The sequence below is a fragment of the Eutrigla gurnardus genome, assembly GCF_963514095.1.
Source record: "Eutrigla gurnardus genome assembly, chromosome: 4".
Classification (NCBI taxonomy): Eukaryota; Metazoa; Chordata; class Actinopteri; order Perciformes; family Triglidae; genus Eutrigla; species Eutrigla gurnardus.
This window is the reverse complement of record NC_139918.1, coordinates 29,272,063-29,290,032: the sequence shown is the minus strand read 5'-3', so window position 1 is coordinate 29,290,032 and position 17,970 is coordinate 29,272,063. Positions and strand designations below refer to the sequence as shown.

General features: G+C 43.4%; 1 protein-coding gene across 3 annotated transcripts in view; it reads right to left on the bottom strand.

The window, feature by feature from the left end:
- ctnnd2b (catenin (cadherin-associated protein), delta 2b) overlaps positions 1-17,732 on the bottom strand; it is a 131,339-nt gene extending 113,607 nt beyond the window's left edge. For 2 of the 3 annotated variants that reach the window (XM_084007675.1, XM_084007676.1), the window contains exon 1: positions 17,714-17,731. The gene's annotated coding sequence lies outside the window, so the exon portion shown is untranslated. Of the gene's footprint in view, positions 1-17,713 lie in introns of all 3 variants that reach the window. The other variant, XM_084007674.1, reaches the window with a different exon arrangement.
- Between the last annotated feature and the right edge of the window lie 238 nt (positions 17,733-17,970).

Here is a 17,970-nt window from a genome sequence, read left to right as displayed (position 1 = left end):
GGTTTCCCTGATATCCATCCATCCGTTATCAACCGCTTATCCTGTCGCGGGGGGGGGCTGGAGCCGATCCCAGCTGACATTTGGCGAAGGCAGAGTTCATCCTGGACAGGTTGCCAGACTATCACAGGGTGGACATGTAGAGACAGACAACCATTCACACCTACGGGCTATTTAGAGTCATCAATTACACATAATCCCCATCCCTGCATGTGTTTGGACTGTGAGCCGGAGAACCTAGAGAACCCTGAGGAACAGGCAAACTCCACACAGAACTCTGGGATTTTAGCAGCTTTCAACTGACTTTTTACGATCACACTCAAAATATATCTGTCAAAAGATCCAGTCAGTCTTTTTTTTAAAGCTTTCAACGTTTTTTTTTTTCCAAAAAGGTGTCCTCAGATCTTTCTAACACAAGATGATGGAATAGAGCAGATAGCAGGATAACAATCTTTAATCCCATGAGAAAGCATCCATATGCACAGATATAGACAAACTCTCTTACATCACAAATTCCCCTCACTTGTCACTTTTTCCTCTCTGTAAATATGCCTGAATGTCAGTTTGCCACAGACACTGTCTGTCATTACGGTCAACGGAGTCTGTTGGCGACCGACATACGAAATCTGAAAACGTCTCGTCACCACAGTGCTAACCACACAGTCACATGGATTTTATTATTGTGTATTTACTGAAGGGTTGTGTCATTTTTAACAATATTTGCAACACTGCAATGATGGTTTCCAATAAGACCGATACCTTCTACCTGCTTCAACATAGCACTTTACATCGTGTGAGGCGTGAACATGGACCTGCAGTTGATCACTTACAAAAGACATTATTTTTTCTATCGTTTTCTGAAAGCAGACACTTAAATATGCACATGGTGAATTATTATTTTAATCAAATATGTGCAAATTGGCAGTTTTCCAGAACAGAAACCTGAATAAAGCAACTTTTTTTACAAGCATTTTTTTTTTTTTTTTAGACCAGCCTCAAGTGTCTATCAATCTTTTCATGTTGACAACGAGTCCCTCAACATCATCAACCTCGTTTCCAGCAGCATATTCACCCAGACGTTGGTGACAAACCGACGAAGCATTTAACAGCCATGTTTCCCTCAGGTGCTGGTGGAGAACAAAACGGAGCTAAAAGATGGCGACTGTTGGACCTTTATTCATCAGGTGAAGCCACTAACACGTTTGCTGCATCAACTCTTAAAGGTGATGACACAGACAGTGTCGTCTTTGCAGCTTGGCCTCAAGTGACCAGAAAAAAAAATCTATTAATGTGGGTTTTAAGAATCACTGACAACAAATCATTGTATCCTAAGCTTGGGGGCTAAATGAAGACCTAGCAGTTCTGAAGCTACGTCTGGGTTTTAAGCCTGCTTGGCTTACTGACCAACAGCTAACGTTAATGGAGGTTGCATTCAAACTCTACTCAGTAAAAATAAGAACTGGACGGAGGAGTTATAACATCATCATGAAATGGATTCATTAATCATGACTTTGCAAAAAAAAAAGAAAAAAAAAACGATAAATGGATTGTGTTCTTTTTTTTTTTTTATCAAAATGGGAATCAAGAATGATGGAATTTCATTATAGATTTTTGAGTTGCCTGGAGTTCAAATGAGAAAATGGCTTAATACTGGTGAAGTGCAAGATAAGGGGCTGGGGATCCGGCACGGGTGGAAGGAAATGCTTCCTCTAAACCTTCCTGGATTATTTTCGTTTGTTTTCAACACTGAAATAAAGCAGAAATTAAGTCAGTTACCTCACTTGCTTTCCCTTCCTTTAATCTCTCCTCTCTTAATCCAGTTGTGAGGACACACAATTCACAAAGCTTTTTAAATCTTGCATTTGGTGGAATTCAACTCATCATCCAAATGAAGAGGCTGCGCATTTAGGGTTAAGACATGAAAACTGTTAAAAAAAATTAATAAATAACGATCGCACACGCCTCATCTTTTACTCATGATCTTGCCAAGTGAGGAAATCCTGAGGAAATAATTTAAAAACCGCTGCCATATCAATGCAAATCTCCACCACGGGGTTTTTTTATCCCCAGGATGTGTGTTGATCCTGGTGTCGGAGCGAGCGGCGGCATATTGATGAATCTGGGCGTCATGTTTCAGGAAAGTTCTCTCAAGGTCATTCATTTAGAAACTTGTGTTATTTGTGTCAGAAAACCCCAATAATAAATAACAATAATAAACGAGGAGACCTGGATGTAAAAAGGAATAATCCTATACAGTATCTCACATGCCTGACGTTAGAGTTAATGACTGAGAGAACCTCCTGTGGTTCATCTAATCACCACTCTCTCACTGCTCCGTGTTCATTTAGTTGATTAACAAATCTCATTACGGAAGGGCTCGGGATAATGCACATCATCAAGAGCTGACTGACGTAAATGAAATGAGCGTGCAAGAACAATCAGCGGTCGGTGATGGATGTGTGCACTGTTTGGCCAAAAGTATGCGGACAATGTGTTTTTGCTCTGTGGGAAGTTATTTTTTTTATTTTGTTTTACCTCCTTTAGTTCTAATTAAGCTGTAGCACACATTGGTGTTTAAGCAAAAATCATAATCACTACCATTTTGGTCGATGAGATCATAATTATTTAACGTGACTTCAGAAACATCACGCATTTAGTTCAAAATAAGGTCAATCAGGTGCACTTTAAGTGCAAAGTTAAGATCTAATGAAGAGCTTTGTGCTCTAGTAAGTCATTTATTTCTTCATAAACACATTGAATAGATATGAATGCTGGAAAAAAAAAAATGACACCAACAAGGTATGCTCAGTTAGTTAGTTAGAGCTTCAACTGTTGCGTTGCCATGGGAGACCCCTGTTCATTGATTAGGAAGAGAGAGAGAGAGGGTGCTTCACACAGCTGACCTCCACAGGTCACATGACCACACACACACACACACACACACACACACACACACACACAGAGGGAGGACGCCACGTTTTCCCGCCACACTCGACAGAATCCCATTCAGAAACCCAAACGCACACGCCGACACCTTCCAACGGGAACAAAGTCTCGCAGAGCAAAGCGAATCGTTTTTTTTTGCGTGTACGGCGAGCAGACTCCTGATTAAAGAACTCGCTTCTCACGACTCAAACATCGTGTAGTCCGTCCTCTCCAATTTAACATGAAAGAGGCCACTCCTCGACTCTCTCTCAAATGAATTACCTCCTAACGAACGGGGAAATGCGGGCGATTTGGAGCTGGAGACGTTAAATATTTCATGCAGAGTAATGGCACTCAACTGGAACGCCGCTGCTTTGACTGGAGCAGTGTTTTCGCTTGAAAGGAAAAATATCAAGTTGAATGAGAATGAAGAATGACATTAAGTCGTCTGTTGATTTTCTTACCTTTTTGAAAACACGAGAGAGAGAAAAGGGAAAGGCACAACCTCCCAGCGGGCGGACGGAAGTTAAAAGAGAAGGAAAACAAACTCAAGGAGTAGATTCTCATCTTCATTACAAAGTAGCCCCTTGTTTAAAGCTACATCCCCCGTCTGTAAACAACGAGCAGCTAAAAATACCATCAACATCATGAATTATACATCACTTTTTCCCCACAGATCCTCTGGATGAGCTACGTTCCTACCACGTAGCTTAATTACAGAGGTGACAACGGCGGGAGATGAACAAATTAAAACTCCCGCTGCCGTCCTCCGCCCACGGAGGAATTCAAAACGCTCGACGACAGAAGTCCTCGCATCACGACAAAGCATCGAACTAGAGCGCGCGGGAGCGGAAGTCGCAGGATGAGACACTTCAAAGTTAACCGCTTTGCGGCGTTTTGTCAGGAGCAAAAGCTGCGAGGGATTTTTTTTTTAGAGCCAAACTCTTGAGGGTTTGTTTTAGATGCTCGTCAGTGAAGTAAATAAAGTGGGGCAGAGTTGGATTTGCAGAGGGGCTCTAATTATTCTTCAACCACAGGTTCAATTCCCGAGTTTCCAAGGATATACTTGAGATGCATTTCAACAATAAAAGCGAGACTGATGCACTTGAATGTATTAATATGTATCACAAAACTCTCCATTTCTTCCTTGAAGCAAAGAAATAATTACATTTCTCTCCATTCGTCGTTCTTATTTCCATTTTAATCATCATGGGCTGCTCTTTGGAGCAGAGCCCGGTCTATGCTCTGATTGGTCAGCCTGTATTCAAGGGGCGGGGCTTAGCATAGGGTCAATGAGGCCACTGCTACTAGTATTTACAGACAGCCTGAAGGCAAAATATAATTAGAGCAATACATCACCTGCTTTAATAAAGTCAGAACAAAACAGTGAATTATGTTTGTTCCTCTTTAGCCAACAGACAATATTAGTGAGTTGTATTATATTATATTTTTTATTTGTAGATAGAAATTAAACAAATAATTCATACTATAAATATAACTGTTATGTTCTAATATTTCATTCTGTTTTGAAAAACAAAGCTTGACTTATTTAGTGTGGCTCCTCCAGCCTTCCATACAAATAGACAATCGGAAAGTACAGTTTAATTGTGATATCTTTCATCCCTACACCTAGCAGCCGTAAAGTGACAACAATGAAAAAATGCGCCAACAATAAGAATGACCGCCTCGCCAAAATGTCATCACACAAACGTAATGTTAGACTATGTTATGTGTTTTGTGAGGTCTCTGTGGTCCATCGAAATCTAATCAGTTCATTCTTGCATCCAGTGCACTTTATACTCCAACGTTAGTGTACTCCACTGATATCTGTGTACTGTTTGCACAAAGACTGCATTTAAATAAAACATACATCGACAGAGAGAGAAAAAACATCGGACATAGAGCCGACAGTACAAAGGCTTTCCCATTCTCAGCAGTAGGAGCATCACCGCCCCAGAGCACTACAAGCACACTGGTTAGCTACTGTAGCACCATGCATAATACATCGGCCCGACTTCTGAAGGGCTTCTCTCAGAAGAACTATGACATCACCGTAGAAATCGCTTATGGAAGGCAGCATCAAAGCGTCGCCGGCGCCCCTCGGCTTCGACTCAAAGCGTGAGAGCGGCGACGGCTGAGCCGACGCTGGTCCGGACAGCGTGACGCTAGTCGGGACAAAAAGATCAAATGTCTAGAGCTGTCTGAAAGTACTCAGCTTTTCTTCTTTTTAACTGCAGTAATTTTTCTGTATTTCATCATTGGAGGTAAAAGTGGTTGGCCACCTCTTCTTCCTATTATTATTATTATTATTATTATTATTATTATTATTATTATTATTATTATCAATCTACCGTTTTATATCTATGATGCCTTCTTATTTCCCAAAATGTCCATTCATCCATGATCCAGCAATAGCAGTGGCTGTTTCTAACGTTCAAACACAACAACATCACATGTTAGGCCTTCTCTTCATCACTATCTCCGGCAGAACAGGACGTGCTGTCGCGTTCCCGGCAGCGCCGATACATTTTTAGCAGTTTGTACAAAAACAGTGCGGAGCTACAGATGGGATTGGATCGCCACAAAGCGACAACACAAAGCCGCGACCAGCTCTTCCTCTCCCCCCCCCGGGCGTCTGTTTAGCTCTGCAAGTTTTTAAAAAAAAAAGAAAGAAAGTCATCGCCGTGACATACGTGCATTCTTAAACTGGGCGCAAATTCGTCTCCAGCTGACTGAAAAATGATGCCAAACTGTGCCCTGAAGTGTACGTGGTGTGGCTGCTTTCTATATCCTTCGCCTTCTCTCTTGCGGTGCTATAAATAGTGGCGAGTGCTGCTGTCTCTCATATTTCATGTGTCACTGGCTCCCACAGTCACTGGTGAAGAATGTTCACTGTGTATATAAAGCCTCTTTTTGCCTCCTTTTTGTTTTTTTTGCGTCGTATCCACTTCGTCATTCTCCTCACTGCTGGTTGATGGTCCTTCCTGTCCTGGCATTCTCACAGAGGCCTAAGCCACATGTTCCCAGTGGTAGGAGACTAGATGCCCAAATGTGGGGCAAATTAATCATGCATGTTCAGCCACTTCAAGTATTCTCAGAATTTTTTATTTTTTTATATATAGGAGAAGGCTGAGGTTAGCGGTAGGAGAGAGGGTTAAATGATGATCAACAATCTTTTGAATCACCGTAAAAGGTTTTACAGTCATGGCTTTTCCTCAATTCTGTGACACACTTAACCATAACCGACTGGCAGGAAGGAAGGTGGGTTTAAGGAGGGTAGATCTAAAGTCTATCTGAAAGGAAAAATGTCTTTTTAACCTTTTTAGATCACATCCGCGGTCAAACTGTGCACCTTTCTTTAACAATATATGTCAAAAAACAAAATCTTCTTCATATTTTTTATAACAAAATCCAATATCTTTTTCTTCCTGTAAAACAAAAGATATCAGCGAGCACCAACCTATTTCATCATGAACATCATGACATCGTCAATCGATCTGCGACTATGACTCTGATCCGGAGATGGTCTTGAGCTCATCTTCTCGATGCTAAAATCAAATTCCTCCCGACGTTACGTCCCACCCGTCTGTCCCGTTACCCTCAGAAATACATCACCGAACCGAAGCTGGGTACTCGTGAAAATGTCGTCTCAGCTCAACTTTAATACAATAAACACTGACAAATGCAAACTCATCTGAAAACCCAAAGCTTCCAGCTATGTTATGTGTTTAGCCCAAAGCACGTTAATACCTGTAAATCCTACGATGTAGGATTTTAGCTGAAATTGCGATGTTTGTCTTATTTTTTGTAGTGTAAAGCGATACCAGAATGCCCCGTTTGAGTTTTAATCATAATTATCTGGATAATATCGTGAATGGCAATTATCTTGTCCAGGATAACCGTGACATGAAATCATCATCCCGTGTCTAGTTGTTTGGCAAACATATCCGGGCGTAGAACACATATCCAGCTCATCATCGTCCGGTCGATGTCTCCCATCAATTAAGCTGAAAGCGAGTTAACAAAAGGCCACTGTTATTTGACTGCAGCAAATCAATGAGATTCATTAACTTAGCCCAGAGCTGAGATGAGTCGAGACACGCTGTTATTTCACCACAGCAGCTGAGAATAGTGCAAGGAAGGAATTCCCAGCTCCAAGTTGAACACATGAAGTGCAGTGTGTGACAGCAAGCCGAGTGAACGTCTCTGAGGGATTTTGACCCTTTAGCCAATAAACTGCAAAGTCTCTTCATCTCTCAGTCACACACAATGCCTCGTCATCAGTGAGACGCGAAGCTCAAGCCGACAAATCCTTATTAGTCAAAGTTTAAAGAGGTCCGAGAGAGAGTTTTTTTTTCTGCTTTGAGCGATGTTCAGAAGCTCATTCTGGGTTCTTGGCTTGTCTTCAAGGAGTGTGTGACATTTTCAATCAGCTGCTGCAAAATGCTGGGGTTTTTTTGGGGGGGGGGGGTTGGCCTGATTGAGTCTGGTGATAAAACACCCAGAAAAAAAAAGTCCTGCATAGCTGACAGAGAACGCCCGACGGCTGATCCACGCCAGTTATAAAAAGTACAAGCATCTCATTTCATTTCCATCTCGTTGTATTTCCCAAGTGTAAAAGTCCTGTTTTATCTCAGACATCAAAGCTGATTAAAATACCTCAAATTCAAAAAATCTATAACATAGTCCAATATGCATTCTAATGACTTTACTAAATTGCATAATATCTATTCTCTTATTATATAGGCATGTGATTAATAATAATATTTTTATAGATATAAAAAGATGAGTTAAGCATTTCAGGGAAGAATTCATAAGCTCATTTAATAAACGCTGATTTTCAGGGGGGGGTTTCTATTGATTGCATCAGCTAGGCAGATCAATGACAGCACTCCTTTCAACTAATCCCTAAATCAAGACTGTGCACAAACAGCATGGGCGTGGCCTCATGAGGGGGGGGGGGGGGGGGGGGGGGGGTATCTCACCCTCATTATTTGCACTGTGAATTTTGTATCTCAATATCTCATAGCGAGACCTTTCCACCTAATTAGCTCTGTTAATGTTTTCGCATGAATCATTTCCAGAAGAAAACAAAACCAAAAAACACACATAATCCACATGAACTGTTTTCTTTTTCCTGGATATAAAAGCGTTGTTTGTTTGGAGCAGGAAGAAGCACTGATGGGCCATTTTTTTTATTGCCGGGGCTGTTTGATAGATCAACAAATCTGACTCATATCTTCTTCCGGGAACAAAAGCTCCACAATGTTTGCACACTCGTGACCTCGCCGCGCTCCATTGTGGTGACAAAAATGTGAGTGAAGGATGACTCTGCAGTTAAGGTTAATGGACACGCGCATGCCAAGTCCAAACACATTTCATCTCGTGTGTGACAATAAAGTGCAGTGACCCTTCACCGGCAGCAACGACCACATTATGTCCGAGCAGTTTACTATGCTAACAATGCTCACCGTGGCAACGCTGACACGCTGATGTTCAGCAGGTATACTGTTTACCGTGTTCAGCGTGTTAGCATGCTAACGTTTGTTAAATCAATTAATTCAGAGCATCAATATAGCAGCAATGTTTGTAAATACATAGTGGAGTAAAAGTCTACCTGAGCAGAGAATTAAGTCACACTCCCGCTGTGTGTGTTGTTATCCGAGCTTCTCTTTGTCTAAGTAGCCGGTCCCACTGGTGCTTGGCTGCTAATTTACACAACAGTGACATTATATTGTACTTTCATACAAAGAATATATATATAAAAAAACTTAAATTCTGTAAAATTAACTGACTTAGAATGGCTTGATTATTTGCTCCCCAGTTTCTATCGTCTTATCAATATTAATTTAAATTTATCTTACATTTTTGAACTTTTTTAGTTGTATGTTGGCAGTTGACTGTAGATTTAAAGTGTCGTAGATAGAGAAGATCCACAGCCTGGAATTAACTCGGCCTTGGATGTGTATTCCTTGAGATCAAATAAAACTTAAATAGTCAAATTAAATCATATAGAATGAAAACAAAAGATCCCCAGACAGTGATTGGTCATTTCGTACGTACATTCACATTTCTGTTTGGCTGACTGAACTTGCTTGAGACTATAGTCACTGTGGTTTAGATGGCAGTCGTTTAACATCTTGATATGTTCAACCAGCCTCATCCTTGAAAGACAAAAGTTCCTACAAGGGTCAGTAATTCAGTATTGAGCAGATTTTACAGCAAATCATCCAACAAAAATGTGTAGATTGGTAGGATCAATATATGGTATTCGAGAAATTAACCCCATTGAAGTTTTGTGTTTTCAGAGCCAGGTTGGAGCCATACCAACACTCACTACTCCAAAGTACAAGGACGACCAGCGGACACAGTGGAGCAGTCGGCCGGGAGTGCCGCTCTGCTGCCTGAGATCTTTGGTTCGCACACGTCTGAACGAGACACAAAAGTGCTGAGCAAACCTTTGAGATAAAGAGGAGATTAGTGGCTGTCAGGAAGCTTGCACTGATGTGAGTACAGTGAATGAAGTGGCATTAAAGGCGGACAAAGCTTGGCTACGCTGGCCTTACGCCACTTCCTCTTCTGCACGCGTGCAAACACACAAACTCACTCAGAGAAAACCTGCAAGCAAGCAAATGCTCGCAGAGGGTTAGAAAATAATGAGGGCTTGAGGCACCAAGATGCCCTTTAAAGTTTAAAAAAAATGCTAATGAAATTTTAAAAAAACTGTCAGAAAGAGAAACAATAACTTCCCTTCAGATTTTTGGTTTTTCCTTTGTTTTTGTGCTTTGTTTTTTTCAGCTTTTCTACATATTTAATTGGTTGAGTGGTAATTTTCTCACAAGAGAATTCCACTTCAGGTCATTTTTGGCAGCAGAATAGAAGCTCTTTTTTTTTTTTGCTCAGCAATCAGTCAAGGACACAACCAAAAGCAAAAGATTACACCGACACCATGCAGTCTCCACACAAACCACTGTATCAGCAAAAATGCATCAACCAACAGGGGGAAAAAAGAAACAATGGCGCCAAGGAGAGTGGGGTGGTTGGGGACAAAGAAAATAACACTTTCACTAACTTCCATCACTGGAAACAAACTTAATGTGAGGTACGACACGTATTATAGGAAGCTTGAAAACATAATCACAACCATTCATTTCACACCCAGAAGAAAAGACTCTCTCTGCACGTATTGATCATAGCCAACGGAACACAGGCAGTAAAATAAATCAGAGTGAGAATTGTTCCTATCAGGAAGATAATTTGATGAATGGGTGTTTCACCGACACAATCTGCCTTAAAAAACAACAACTTCACGGCTCAAAACAGCTCTGCAGGAAATAATGACTTTCTCTCAGCTGGATTATGAATAAGAAGCTCATTTGTAATTATGTAAGGCCCACTTACACATAAAAGTTCAAAAATGCTAAAAGGCATGTGAGAACAAAGAGCGGCTGTCAGGCTGCAGCCAGTGCTCCAACGCCCACCCGGGCAAAAAATACACACAGCATCACAACCATGCAAAAAGAAAAAAGAAGGGCATGAAGAGTCCATCACATCTAAGCATGCAAAATAGAAGAACCTTTGAGTGAGAAAGTAGGTCTGAACGTATCTGATGTTTGTCCTGCTCAGCCCGCTGAAACCACGATGTGCATATAAAAGGGTTATCTACCCTGAAACAGAGGTCCCTAACCTTTTTTTCTTAGAGCTAATTTGACAGAATGACAGTGGCTGAGAGTGACTCATAGCACCAAGGTGTACATCGCCAACAGCAGACATGATTTATTTCTTACTTTCTATTATCCTCTAATAAGGTTTATGCTAATGCCTTCAGGCGAAAGTCTTGACATGATGCACGCTTAGTTACCCATTCCTCGTGAAGGTAAGTGTACTTTTTGCCTTTTATTCATAATCATTTAGTGTAGAACGGGGTGGAATATCTATGAATTTGACTGGATAGCAATTTAAACGGGTTTATTAAGTGACTTAGCGAGCTACTGGCTGCTCCACAGCTACTAGATGGTATCTTATCATGTTAGAGCTTTGAGACGTTGCCTTGACGGCTTGATTTAAACTCAGAAAATAATCTAAACAAAGTCTTTCAGCCTTTTCTCTCTGTGTTCATTGGGCCGACTGGTTCAGGCTTAGTGGGGTATTCCAGATGTCCTTCTCCACACCAATGTTTCCAGCTTTTCCTGGGAGTCCCTGAGGCAAGACGAGATTTATAATGTCTCTAGCGTGTTCTGGGTCTACTCCAGGACCACGTGCCCAGAAAACAACTAAAAAAGGGAGGCGTTCAGGCATCCTGATCAGATGTCCGAAACCACCTCAGCTGACCCCTTTTGAAGCAAAAGGAGCAGCGTTGCCATAGCAACATCTAAAAGGCTGAGCCCTGCCATCCTACGGGGGAAGATCATATTGGCAACAGAGATGCTGTACCCAAAGCTTGTGATGATAGGTGAGGGTCAGAACGTGGATGGATTGGTAAATCGAGAGCTTTGCCTTCTGGGCAACGTTGCACCGAAGATCTCAAGATCTGTTTCACCCCTGAACAAGACTGAGATATACTTGAACTCCGATGCTCGGGGCGGCACAATCCACAGATTCCCCAGCAGACAACCAATGGCCTCAAACTTGACGTTTGGATAAAAGGTTCAACAGTTTCCTAAACAACCTTTTCTTATGCCACCAATGCGAAGGTGTCCTGAAGGGTTGGAACACGTGTTGAGTAAATGAGCATTTGTCCACACACCAACATACAGCAACAAACCGGCGGGGGGGAAAGCATTCCCATCACACCACCGAACACCCGCTCGCCTTCACACACACACTTCCAGCTAATTGGGAGTCGACCCTCGCTGACCTCCCCTCACGCACAGAAGGAGTCATCGCCACGACGGTGGAGTCTCGCTCATTATCCCCAACAAGGGTCGGCCTTGTTAGAGCTCAAACCGCCACGCCGCACCTGGCTGACATCACGGCGGGAAAAAAAAAAACCAAGAGTCGCTGTTGCCAAGGCGACCACAACTTGGCAACCGCAACTTGGCAACGACCTAACTCCGCGGGGGATTGATTGGGTGAGCAATGCAGTGAGAGGTGGATTAGGAGGAGTATTACTGTCTCCCCCGGTAGCAGAGGGACACGGTCTGAGCCAGACTGAGAGGATGGGGGACTCACTGAGACGAAGATGACGGTCCCGGCCCCAACCCGTTTTAACACATGTATCCATCGCTCATTCATTTTGGTGCTCTTTTGGCTGAGCAGGTTTAGCCGTATTCCATGTGGGTGGTTTTCTTTTATAACTAAATTGAATAAAATGACCCTGGCATTTTCACTCAAGTGTCTCTTCAAGACACAACCGAATAGGTGGCTTGGTAAATATATAGCTGCACGGCGGAGAGAGCGTTTTTTTTTTTTTTTTTTCGGCTGCAAAGTGCACACTCAACCGTCGAGTCAAAACTCAAGTGACTAAACAACCATTACCCTCTCCATAGCCTCATGCCTGGTTCCTCTCTCATCTTAGGGCAGCAGAGAAGAGGGGGAAACCACTCAGTGCCTGAGACGGGGAGGCAAAGTGCAGCTGTTATTTGTCGTCATCCATTAAGAGAAACCGGCCGGAACCACGAGTGGAAGCTGTGGTGAGACGGGGAAGTGGGCGCTGGTCGATCCGTCACCTGATCGGTGCAGCAGGTGTTAATATACTGTGGATGCAACAAGGGTCAACCCTGGCTCCGTTAGACCCCCCCCCATCGCTGATTTGGTTCCACATCTGCTCTTTTATTGTGAACGCAGAACACCTAAGGGTCTGGAGGTTGGATTCCCCAACCCGAACCACAACTTTAACCGTGAGTTTTTTTGTTGCCTTACTGTTGAAAATGCAATTGTGGAGGATTATATATGTTTTATAAGTAGCCTTACATATTAATCTCTCCCCTCCAGGTAGCACTCAGTCACAAAGAGGTTGGGGAAGTAAAAAAAAAAAAAAAACACCTTTCCTCGACCTCGAGAAGTAGAGGAAAGGAGGAGGAGAAGGAGAATTTAGGAAAAGTCTAGGACTACAAAAAGCATCTCTTATAAACAGTGAAGAAGAGATACAGCAGCTCCTCCTTCCTGCTTCAACACCAACAATGAACCGACTGTTCATTCACTCTGTAAACCGTATCAATATTCCCTGAAACACAGTAATGTGAATTCAACCGTTTTGATGCTTGTTAATTATTTATTTTTGGCCTATCTTTTTTAACTGGTGCTGCTCTGATGGAACCACTTTACCGCAGTGGGACAAATAAAGGATTATCTTGCAACGTGGACAAGTTTAAATAATAAATTAAGTTAGTTGTTTGAGTCAGGGAGAAGTGGTCAGATCTAGTTTCCCTCTTTTTATGTAATATTGATGTATTCATAGAATTTTTTTGCTATATTTACTTTTAATTTCTCATTTTTTACGTATTCTATGTTCCAAATAAATAAATACAAATAAAGTGAAACAAAATGTCCGTCACTGTCCTCTCTTATTCACCGACATGATGCCAATAATTATATGACTTTGTGCATTTTCACGAACTATGAATTGTGGGTCGGCGCCCTCGTCTTTCCTTTGCTAAAGCATGGTCCAGTGTTTCCTGAGCTAAAGGAGATAAGAAAGGACGCATTGAAGCACATTCGCTTCGTATTTATAGAATTCAAACAGCCGACACTTAAGATGCTTCAGGTCATTTCACTCAGTAGGAAACCTTCATAAGAGAAAACAAACGGCTTCATTATCTTACTCATGCTATTATGTGAGTTTCTCTTTGACTTTTTCAGTGATTTATACTGTTTTTAAAAGTGCTACATACATTGATTTAGTTGTTATTAGTCAAGTAAACAGGCCAGGATGATGATCTGTTTCTGCTCTGAACGGTTCAAGGAATAAAGAGGTTGTTGGCCAGGCAACCTATCTTCCCCATCTACTCACTGAGGGGGGGGGCGCCAGCTGCGATATGAATCAGATGCAGCCATGATTGGAATACAATGACCTGGCAACACACAGTATCCCTCTCTCTCTCTCTCTCTGGAGCCATGTGTCTCTCTTCCAGAACAAAGTTATCAGCAGAGATTATCAGGTCAGCACAACAGAAGGCTGACGCCACAATACCAATAGTTTATCGCTGCCATATCGCCTACATATCAAACATATTTGTAATCATTTGCAATCATTAGTACTAATTATTAGCGGTGCTGCTGATGTAGGGCAGATTGGCCGGTTAATGAAAGCTGCTGCTTCTATACCATCTCACATAGTACGGAAGTCCGCGGGGAGAAGATGAAATAACATCGCCACGCATGAAAAACAACTTTGAAGTTACTTAAGCATGTTAACGCCGCTGCAGAAGTGGGTCATATGATGTCTCATGCTAATAAACTATTTGCCCCACCACCTCCCCCCGATGTATACTTTATAGAGTATCTGTAGGATCCCTGATGGCTGATCTCAACTAGTGGAGGCTGTTCTCCTTTCTCGCTGCAGTTTGTTCCTCATTTTTTATTTTATTTTTTACGCTGTACTCCCCGAGGTATTGAATTATTTAACAGTTTTTGGACCGATGCGCCTGCAGTTTAAGCACAGATGATCTAACAGAGTTAGTTGTCACATTACCCTTTTAATGTTCCCACATTAAACCACTGATTGCCACGCCTTTTTTTTTTTTTTTTAGCAGTGACATATGCTGCTAACTGGCATTCAACCTAATTATGATTCCCCATTGAAGCACTTGTTGTAATTAGGTTACTACGAGCTTATAGGACAGTGTGGGCCTGTTTTTTTTAATATAATTTTGGCCATACTTTCTATTTCTAATACTGAGGCTGTGGCCCAAGTTCATTTATGAGATTGTAGAACAGAGTGATGCTGCTAAGAAGAATCCCAATCAGCAAGAAAGCATGTGTATAGTATTTGTTTAGAATGACAGATTATTAAAATAATCGTTCAAAACAATCCACATGCAATTACTAGTAACTCACATCTTTCTCAGCGTGACATTTGTTCACATTAACATTATTTTTAATGTCAAAACATGATTAAACCTGTTGAAGCTGCAACAGAGCCAATCACTTTTTACACTTTGTTTTTTCCAGGGACGTAACTAACCATAGTCTCACTCAACCATTTATTTAATTTATTATTATATATTATATTATATAAATCCTTCAGTTCGGCATTTTGGCCGTCGCCATCTTGGTTTTGGTGGAACCAGATGCGACACGCAAGGGTGACATTAGGGCAACCAAAATGTTACAAAGCAACTTTCGTTACTAAAGGGGCTCACACACCGGACCGAAAATCGGCGTCTTTGAGAGAGTCGGCGCCCGTGACATGAGTCTACTTGGTGTGGTCGCTCGAATCGGCCCACGTCGGCGTTCATTTCAGCCGATTCAAATGTGTAATCCGCCATTCGAGTCGGTCATTCTTTTACCATTCTGATTGGTGGAGGCTGGCAGCTTGACTAGCGAATCAGTGAAGCCCGGAAGTGACGATGGTAAACATACCAGATAACCAGTGGAATCGAAGAAGGCGGTCTAGAGAGGACCGCCTACTTCCGGTTTTCGTGTTTTTTGGCCCACAATACAGATTAGCGCCGCCTGTTGTTTTGGAGACATTACATCTCGCGCAAGCGCGGAACGTATGGCGTCGGCTGTAATTCCGTAGGTGTGAACCGCCCATGTCGTTGTTCGAGTCGGCCATATTAAGTAGCCGACGCCGAATTTACCGACGCGAGTCGGGCAGTTCTTCCGGTGTGTGCACAGCTTAAGACGACAACATGGACAACTCCCAGACTGGGCAACGCCGTGGTAGCGAACTGTCAATCACAAGGTAGCCCCACCCTAAAGCACAGCCTATACGTCACCTATTTGACTCTAAACAGGGCTGTCTTTCTTTGCACTTCCACATTTGACTTTTGCTTGTCAGACCCGGAGGTTGCTGCAGGGAACCAGAAACACATGCGGCATCATTTCTGTGGAGAAGCTCTTTGATCAGTTAACTGCTGTGTGTCGTTGTGGAGTGTTTTCTAGACCGGAGCGGCGCTCTGAGATGTAGCTAATCTAGTTCGTAGCAGTCAGTTAACGCCAGCTTGTTTGTGTGTGCACTCTGGCAGACCAGACGAACACCGGAGACCAGGGAAATGTTGGTGCCGGAGTCGGGAAGAGGTCGTAATAAAAGACTTTGGATTTCAGGGGTTTTTAAAATTCTAAAACACAGGATAGCTTCACCTTTTTAGGTTCCCAAAAAGTATTCAAATAAATAAACCTGAGACAGTGACATCACTCAACTCAGTTACAGACAATACTCCCCTTTAAATATGAAGCCCTCACCACATCACCGTTGCTATGCAACCGTCGTAAGACGCCATGAAGTCACCGAGAACACAGACCAAGGAACTAATTTCTGGTGAAAATGTTGAAGGATTCATTTAAACTTAAGCGTCCCGAACCAAACCCCCAAATAGATGTTGGGGAAGCTCTGCTGAAAGAGTTGAATCTGAGCTGTGGGATTCTCAGTCGGAGGAGGAGAAAGCCTCAGTTCTCTAATAATTCACCTCAATGAACTCATCGGCACCAGCGATGAGCTCATTATATCCTCAACGCTGCTGGTATTTGTGGTGCTTCGCCCTCACAACCCCTAAATGGAAAACATCTGCCACGACACACTGCACTTGCACGTTGGTCAATATGAAACAAGCAGCCTGTTGATCAGCGATCCATTAAGACATTTCAGACACAATCTGCTCCAATTCATCCCCCCCCCCCCCCCCAGCCCTCATCTATGTCCATCATGTTGATCTTCTTATTAAGGCCGGGTATCTCTCTGTCTCGGGAGTCATCTGCAGCCCTTAAGAGGAATTAACTTTAAATGAGGCGTCATAAAAACCAGCGGTGCCCATAAGGCCACACGGGGGCTTCTTCCGTCGGCCTCCGAATGTCTGCCAGGTCACAGCGCGCGCGAACGCGCACACATTGACGTGACACGAGCAGCAAAAACGTGACGATGCTGTGTTGAAATCAGAGTGATGAATGGAGACGAACATGCTCCATGGTGAGGGAGGAGGAGGGGGGGGGGCGACCTGGAGCTGATCGGAGACCCGCTGGGTCTGTGTGTGTGAACCGGGCCGGAGCTGTGGAGCGCACGCCACGGGCTCTGCGCGAGGAGGCGCTCTTCATCCCAGCATCCGCTTCACGCGGCCGGGAGATCCGGCGGATCCGGCGGATCCGGCGGATGGAACCGCAAAGGCACAAAGACGGTGCAGCGTGTCGCGATGAACCGCTGTCACCGTGAAAATATCGCAACATTAAGGTTTATGTGGAAGTCATTTTCAGCCAAACCCCCTCCTCCTCCAACCACCACACACCCTCGCCTGGATGGATGGATGGATGGATGGATGGAGGGATGGATGGACGGATGGATGGCGAGTCTAGCTGAAATGGGGGGGGGGGGGGGGGGGGGGGGCATTTTCAGTCCACCACCAACACCAGCGCACCACAGCCCTTTTAGCGCACCATAATACAACGAACACACAACAAACACAATCCACACCACGCCTCGGAATAAGCCGACACATAATAGCAACAAGAAGAAAAAAAACCCAAACATCTGGCACACACTTCGAACAAAAACACAACCGTCAGACACACACGCATCCCCAGCAGGCTGTCACAGTCTACCATCGGCTTTTTGGGGGGTTTTCTCCGAGCGTTTGCAGAGATGGGAGGTGTGAGACGAGCGGAATGAGGAAGCTGGAATGACATTGCGCCTGCTTACTGTAAAATAGATTCCCTCGGGGGATGGAGAGCCTCCCGTTTTTTTCCTCTTCCTCCCCTCCTTTCCGACGTGCGAAATTTCCCCCGAAATTCAGACCATGCGAAACGGGTAGTCAGTCATTCCACCGCTCCGAAGTATTTGTTGGGTCCGGCGTGTTTGAGGAGGAGGAGGAGGAGGAGGAGGAGGAGGCAGAGCCAGCATCCGAGAGGAGAGAGCCCAGCTGTGGGGAGGAAATGAGGAAGGAAGGAGCGGCTGGG